Raw genomic sequence first — 8,691 nt, 5'->3', positions numbered from 1 at the left:
GGAAGCCCATAAGATTTCGTCCATGACTCTAAAGAAAGGGATCCATGGGCTACTTAGGGCCTAAGCAGTCAGATTAGGGTTTCCTAGTTGAAAACCCTAATAGCCTACATGTATATATAGACCCCTAAGGCCCCAAAAACGTGACAAGGAGTTCCTCTAGAGTTTCTAGACGTTTTGGGCAGCCTCCTCTCTTCTCCTCTTCATCCAAGTTGCTTGGTGGTGTTTGTGACTCCATTAGTGGTGCAACACTTGAGGCACTAAGCTTTCTGAAGCCAAGGATTAGATTGTTATTGCTATATAACAATCAAAGGTCAGATCTAAACTCTATTTTATGCTGATATGATTAATTGTATGCTAGATCTAGGGTTTATAGCTTTGGATATTCAATTGCATGTTCATTAGACAAACTAGATCCAAAAGCTATTAGGGTTTGCATGTACACCATAGGTATGATGTATTGCACAAAACCCATCATTAAGCACTTAATGGAGATATTACATCGCCACTGTGTACGTTGGGCGTACCTTGGCGTACGCTGGGCTTAGGTGGTCAACTGCCTATTTTTGGTTAAGGGCAGAGTACACGGCGCGTAGAGGTCGGTCGTACTCAGCTGGGTTGACTTTTTGTTAACCGTTGACTTGCGATGACATTTGACCTAGTTTGATCCTAGGGGCATTTTGGGTATTTGTTATGAAGCCTAAGGTTGGGTCTTTCCCTATGTATAGGTGATCTGTAGAGTGGACTCGCAGAGCGATATTCTTTTCTTCTATCTTTTCAGGATCTGTGAGGTGAGTTTTCCTCATTGTATTTACAGGTCGAAGGCGCCAAGGCAGGCTCATTTGTTTAATAACCTGATATTTGTTGGAATGCTTAGTATGGAATAAATATGCATGCTAGTTTTGATATGCTAGTCTGGTAGATCAGTAGGACTTCCTGTGATATTGTATGTATGATTATCTATATATGTTAGTATATGTTGTATGCCAACATATTATGTGGGTTGGGTTGAGGTTGTACTGCTCCGTACGGTAGCCAACAAACCCTAGAGCAGTCCATATATAAGATGAGGGACAGGTAGGGCATTCCAGACTCATACTAAGGGCTCATGAGCATTCCTGATACGAGCTAAGGGTCGAGTAGGGCATGCCAGACTCATACTGAGGGCTTGGTGGTATTCAGTCCAAGGACTGATCTGGTCGGGGAGCAAGGCAGACATAAGATGTAGGCCCCGAGGGCAAGCCAGACTTATGTTGTGGACTCAGGCGTAATCCAGTCATTTCTAGGATTTAGAGGGATGAAGGATGAAGATATTAGGGTTAGGTGATGATATAAGGAGTTTAAATAGGGTCCTAGACCCTAAAATAAGGTTTGGGACTGATTGGAGTACGCCTAGCATACTTCATGTATGTCATGCGTACTCCAAAAGGATAATCGCAACCATTTGGCTTAGTACGCCCATCGTACTCAAGATGTATGCCCCGCGTACTGACCCACCTACCAGTACACCATACGTACACTCGTGTACACCCCGCGTACCTGATGAAACCCTAGTTTCACCAATCTTCCGAAGGCCATAACTTATTCATTACAAGTCTGTTTCCGACGATTCTTATATCCATGAAAAGTTAACGAGAAGATCTACGCTTCTACCAACTCATACTATCCTAAAGACCTTCCAAACAAAAATCTAATTTCCATAAAAGCCTAAACTAAACCTTTACCGAAATACCCATAGGCTCCAAAACACAAACCAAACACCCGGATCACCTCAATTACATTACTCGCATCCAAATGGTTCTATGTCTCACCTTTTCCAAAGGCCCTAAGCTTTATGATAACTGATCTCAGACCACTGCCTCGAATTAGAAATCGATTCGGAACAGGGCGTTACATATTAATCGAGCATTCATGTCGGTGGAGGTGGTAGTGGTGGTGGGTAGTAGTGGCGATGATGGTTGGTGGTAATGGTAGTAGTGGTAACAATGATGAGTGGTGGGTGGTGGTGGTGGCGGTGACGAGTGGTAGGTGATGGGTGGTAGTGGTAGGAGGTAGGTAGTGGTGGCTGTAACGGAAACAATCGGAGGTACGATGGCAGTGGAGGTAACGGGGGTGGTAGTCGTGGTTGGTGGTTGGTGATGGCGGTGGTGGTGGCAGTGACGGGTGGTGTTAACAGTTATGGGTGATAGTTGCGGTGGTAGGTGGCGGTGATGACGAATGTAAGTGGTGAGGGTGGGTGGTGGTGGTGGGTGGGTGGCGGTGATTGTAGTAGAGGTTATGTTATTAAATAAAACACTGGTAATAAGGTAATTAATTCCATCATCTTTTTGATGGAAATGTTTAAATTTAGGATTTCAATTTCATAAAACAAAGTTGAACAAAACATTGAAATGTAGTTGAATTGTATTCCTTTTCCTCAGAATTTCATCTAAGTGTTGGTAGTAAAGTACAAATCTTGGTGACAAACACTGGCGGAGGCAATAGGGGGACTAGTAGGTGTGCTGCCCCCTAACCTTCTCTTATTTTCCTTATATTAGTTGTATCATATATTATTACTTTATTAGTAATATGTAACAACATGAATTTTCAAAATAATTTTTCGTTTTTAAAACATTCATTCATTCATAAAATAATGTCAAACACATTGTAACAATTGTTATTATCACAAAACATCTCCCCAGAATCTCTACAAAAACTCCAATGCGTGTGTGTACGAATCATGCCGGCGCCTTCCCGTGCTCATCACTAGTACCTGAAACACATAACACAACAACTGTAAGCATAATGCTTAGTGAGTTCCCCAAAATACCACATACATCACATACGCCACTCAAGGCTATAATACGACCCTCCTGTCGATGTGTCTCAGCGGGACCCTCCAGTCCTGTAGCTCGTTGGACCCTCCGGTTCGGTCTATATCATCATACAACATACATGTGACATCCCCAAAATCACGGCCAGAAAAGACCGATTTTGTTTATGCTTTATAAAAATCAGAGTACTTCATTTTATAAAAAGGTTGCGGAATTTGTTCCCAGAAAAACATTGTAAATACGTTATTAAAACATTTTCAAAGAAACGTATTTATTTCATTTTAAAATTTTTGGGATGTCATCGTTAATACCGAAACATAAGCATAAACAGAACTTACAATGATTTACACTAGTGATCTACATCTCTTTTAAATCTCTCAGTGTAATGTCACTTCACTTCGTCACCTGTGATATATATAAACTGAGTGGGTCAGGTTGGGAAACCTGGTGAGTACATAGGGTTTTCAACCCACAATAATATAATTATTATGTTCAATCAAACAATGAACCCAATTACCCATCCCCATTATCTTCTTTACTCTTTAAGGATTTAACCTAAGAGTCATCTATCCTGCATTCGTTTATTCCCAAGTCCCTTACTTCCAGGGTTATGGGACTGGCACTAAATCCATAGCTGCCAATGTTCGTTCATAAAGCACTAATTCCATAGCTGCTATAGTCTATTCATCGGGTACTAAATCCATAGCTACCAGTCTTTATCTAATAGGTACTAAGTCCATAGCTACCAATGTTCAACAGGTACTAAATCCATAGCTACCAATTCCTACAGGTACTAAATCCTTAGCTACCAGCGTCTAACTAATAGGTACTAAGTCCATAGCTACCAATTCCCAACAGGTACTAAATCCATAGCTACCAACGTGTAAAAGGTACTAAGTCCATAGCTACCGGTGTTTGTCCCATAGGCACTAAGTCTATAGCTGCCAATGTATACTCACGTCATCTTCTATCTCTCATCATTCATCTACCCATCTCATACCCAACATTTTTGTATATATAAAATACATATACAGTTTAAGTCCTTTAAAACATGTATAAAACGTTCAACCAGCATAGACAACAAGTATTCAGATAATGTGCACACATAGCACGTAGTTTATATAAAATACTTCATATCTATGTGTAAGATGAAAGGGACTATGCACTCACAACACATAATATATATTAAATACTTCATATCTATGTGTAAGATGAAAGTAACTATGCACTCACCTGAAAGGTGGTGAGTCGGCACTCGGACAGCACTTCGTTACTCTTAAAACAATTATCCCTTGACGAAACCTAGTATCATTACCACTAGAGTTTAGTCTAACGCTTGACGAGACTAATTTAATAGTCTAGCTATTATTACTATTATATAAGCGTTAAATAACACTCAATATAACTCATAATAATAGCCTAAATAATTATTTTAAGGTCCTAACAATGTTACTATAATTAAATAAAATCTATATTAAATATACTATAGGCGTAACTCACTTACAGCGGGTTTTTATTAAAAACCGGGCTTCGCTGGAGCAGCGTTTCCGAGCCGAAAGCTTTTCTTCTCGGAGCCGTCGGGCGCTCCGGGGCTTTCTTCTCGTGATAGGGAGGTTCCCTAGACTTGGGAGGGGTTTAGGGAGGTTAGAGAGAAGTTAGAGAGTGAAATAAAGGCTTATGGTGTGAAGAAAATATGAGGAGTTCACCCTTGTATTTATAGGAAGTGTATAGTAAAGTAGTCTCCAAGCTTCGTCCGTAACTTTTGCATACGAGCTCCGTTTTTGTCTGTCTTTTTACTGTTGAGTTCCTATTAATGAGATCTTCAACTTTCATTTAGACCTCGTTGGCTAATTCTCATTCTATCTCGGATTTACAAAACTGTATCAAATTCGCCGCGCTCGAAAAGTAGGGACTAAGCTTCGTCCATAACTTTTGCATACGAGCTCCATTTTTGTCTGTCTTTTTACCGTTGAGTTCCTATTAATGAGATCTTCAACTCTCATTTAGACCTCGTTGGCTAATTCTCATTCTATCTCGTATTTACAAAACTGTATCGAATTCGCCGCGCTCGAAAAGTAGGGACTAAGCTTCGTCCATAACTTTTGCATACGAGCTCCATTTTTGTCTGTCTTTTTACCGTTGAGTTCCTATTAATGAGATCTTCAACTCTCATTTAGACCTCGTTGGCTAATTCTCATTCTATCTCGTATTTACAAAACTGTATCGAATTCGCCGCGCTCGAAAAGTAGGGACTAAGCTTCGTCCATAACTTTTGCATACGAGCTCCATTTTTGTCTGTCTTTTTACCGTTGAGTTCCTATTAATGAGATCTTCAACTCTCATTTAGACCTCGTTGGCTAATTCTCATTCTATCTCGTATTTACAAAACTGTATCGAATTCGCCGCGCTCGAAAAGTAGGGACTAAGCTTCGTCCATAACTTTTGCATACGAGCTCTATTATCGACGTTCTTTATATCCACGCGTTGGTATTTATGAGTACTACAACTTTCATTTAGATCCCGTCGGCTAAAAATCGACCGATCTAAAATTCAGATTTCGGGCTGTGCACTGCTATGCTAAATCTTAGAAAAATCATAACTTCCTCATACGAAGTCAGATTTGGGCGTTCTTTTTATCGATGTTCTTAGTTTAACATATTCTACGACTTTCGTTTAGATCGCTAAGGCTAAATCTCGCTCTATCGTAAATTCACTATTTACGCTTCCCGGTATCGTACCAGTTCCGTCGCGAAACTTCAACGGGTCATAACTTCTTCGTTATAACTCGGTTTTCGGCGTTCTTTATATGTACGAAAACCTTGTAAAATACTCTACAACTTGGTTAAGATTATTTATTCTAAATAATCTTTTGTCGAAAAGTCGTTTTCGACCCCTATTGCCTCTAATTTGACTAGCCCAGATTTGCGGGCGTTACAATTATCTCCCCCTTAGGATGATTACGTCCCGGAATCATCAACGAAACATGATCGTATAATGACTCCATACGTCATCTCTTCATCCTAGGTAATATTTATAACTTCTACATTCCTTCAATTCTATCTCTTAAACTCATTGACTGTAAGAGTACTCGATCGTGCACCTGCTCTCTACCTCAGGTTAGACTCCAAATTATGACCTTCAATTCACAATCTCGATCCTTGCTGGATATGGACTTGAGATAAGTTCTTTTATTACTACTATAGATCGATGTGTCATATTCTAATGACTTATCATCGTATGTTGCAACACTTAGACTTAGGTCTCTTATAGTTAAATTCTAAAACAGACTATGCCTTCCTTCATGTTCTAATGTGATATAATCACACTTTAACATTAGGCATTTCTAGCCACCAACTTCTTTAACAACGAGTGCGATACTTCTATTGATCGCTTTGATTTCAACCGTTTGGTTTAAGTCAGACGCTACATCAAACTTGGTTCTCTGAACCACACAACATACTCATCGTAGTCGGACTCGATTCGATATGACCACTAGGGTCGTAATATCAACAATCTTCTTAGTCATTACCGAAACGATGGTAACAACACACTTGAATAAAACGAAATCAATTACTAGCTTCTTGGTAACCTTGTGACTTTCCCTGATCTAAGTGTGAGTCCTGTGCTTCCGGTAGTATAGGCCTCTACTACCATTCACACCTACTCATACTCGTCCCAAGTATTGTCTCGCAGTTTCCTAAGTCACCATGCAACAAATCACACAATCATTCGACACATCAGATAACAAAACGAAGGTTTTATATTAATTCTTGAAACGATTACATGCTAGTTCTAATATCGTAGTCGTACGTTTAGAATCCTAAACACATAAGGTTTCCAGATCCGGTCGGCAACAGACCATAGATCCGATCAAACTATAGCATAACAAATCATTTAGCACATAAAAGCAATTTAGGCATCATTCCTAAAATAAGCTAGTGCTCACACCTCACAATCATCGCTTAGCATTCTAAGTTTAAGTCTAGAAATAAATCCATATTCCTAGTTCGCTTAAACTAATGCTCTGATACCAACTGTGACATCTCCAAAATCACAGCCATAAAAGACCGATTTTGTTTATGCTTTATAAAAATCAGAGTACTTCATTTTATAAAAAGGTTGCGGAATTTGTTCCCAGAAAAACATGGTAAATACGTTATTAAAACATTTTCGAAGAAACGTATTTATTTCATTTTAAAATGTTTGGGATGTCATCGTTAATACCGAAACATAAGCATAAACAGAACTTACAATGATTTACACTAGTGATCTACATCTCTTTTAAATCTCTCAGTGTAATGTCACTTCACTTCGTCACATGTGATATATATAAACTGAGTGGGTCAGGTTGGGAAACCTGGTGAGTACATAGGGTTTTCAACCCACAATAATATAATTATTATGTTCAATCAAACAATGAACCCAATTACCCATCCCCATTATCTTCTTTACTCTTTAAGGATTTAACCTAAGAGTCATCTATCCTGCATTCGTTTATTCCCAAGTCCCTTACTTCCAGGGTTATGGGACTGGCACTAAATCCATAGCTGCCAATGTTCGTTCATAAAGCACTAATTCCATAGCTGCTATAGTCTATTCATCGGGTACTAAATCCATAGCTACCAGTCTTTATCTAATAGGTACTAAGTCCATAGCTACCAATGTTCAACAGGTACTAAATCCATAGCTACCAATTCCTACAGGTACTAAATCCTTAGCTACCAGCGTCTAACTAATAGGTACTAAGTCCATAGCTACCAATTCCCAACAGGTACTAAATCCATAGCTACCAACGTCTAAAAGGTACTAAGTCCATAGCTACCGGTGTTTGTCCCATAGGCACTAAGTCTATAGCTGCCAATGTATACTCACGTCATCTTCTATCTCTCATCATTCATCTACCCATCTCATACCCAACATTTTCGTATATATAAAATACATATACAGTTTAAGTCCTTTAAAACATGTATAAAACGTTCAACCAGCATAGACAACAAGTATTCAGATAATGTGCACACATAGCACGTAGTTTATATAAAATACTTTATATCTATGTGTAAGATGAAAGGGACTATGCACTCACAACACGTAATATATATTAAATACTTCATATCTATGTGTAAGATGAAAGTAACTATGCACTCACCTGAAAGGTGGTGAGTCGGCACTCGGACAGCACTTCGTTACTCTTAAAACAATTATCCCTTGACGAAACCTAGTATCATTACAACTAGAGTTTAGTCTAACGCTTGACGAGACTAATTTAATAGTCTAGCTATTATTACTATTATATAAGCGTTAAATAACACTCAATATAACTCATAATAATAGCCTAAATAATTATTTTAAGGTCCTAACAATGTTACTATAATTAAATAAAATCTATATTAAATATACTATAGGCGTAACTCACTTACAGCGGGTTTCTATTAAAAACCGGGCTTCGCTGGAGCAGCGTTTCCGAGCCGAAAGCTTTTCTTCTCGGAGTCGTCGGGCGCTCCGGGGCTTTCTTCTCGTGATAGGGAGGTTCCCTAGACTTGGGAGGGGTTTAGGGAGGTTAGAGAGAAGTCATAGAGAGAAAGAAAGGCTTATGGTGTGAAGAAAATATGAGGAGTTCACCCTTGTATTTATAGGAAGTGTATAGTAAAGTAGTCTCCAAGCTTCGTCCGTAACTTTTGCATACGAGCTCCGTTTTTGTCTGTCTTTTTACTGTTGAGTTCCTATTAATGAGATCTTCAACTTTCATTTAGACCTCGTTGGCTAATTCTCATTCTATCTCGGATTTACAAAACTGTATCAAATTCGCCGCGCTCGAAAAGTAGGGACTAAGCTTCGTCCATAACTTTTGCATACGAGCTCCATTTTTGTCTGTCTTTTTACC

At 39.1% G+C, this 8,691-nt stretch overlaps 1 long non-coding RNA gene across 1 annotated transcript; it reads right to left on the bottom strand.

The window, feature by feature from the left end:
- Positions 1-2,529: 2,529 nt before the first annotated feature.
- Positions 2,530-4,472, bottom strand: LOC128128698 (uncharacterized). The gene is made up of 3 exons (XR_008226708.1): positions 4,044-4,472; positions 3,149-3,215; positions 2,530-2,749 (listed from the first exon to the last, which is right to left on the bottom strand). It is a non-coding gene; the product is annotated as an uncharacterized LOC128128698 (long non-coding RNA).
- Between the last annotated feature and the right edge of the window lie 4,219 nt (positions 4,473-8,691).

This window comes from Lactuca sativa, chromosome 9, assembly GCF_002870075.4.
Source record: "Lactuca sativa cultivar Salinas chromosome 9, Lsat_Salinas_v11, whole genome shotgun sequence".
NCBI lineage: Eukaryota > Viridiplantae > Streptophyta > Magnoliopsida > Asterales > Asteraceae > Lactuca > Lactuca sativa.
Note: the sequence above shows the minus strand (reverse complement) of the source record. Positions and strands in the feature narration are given on the sequence as shown.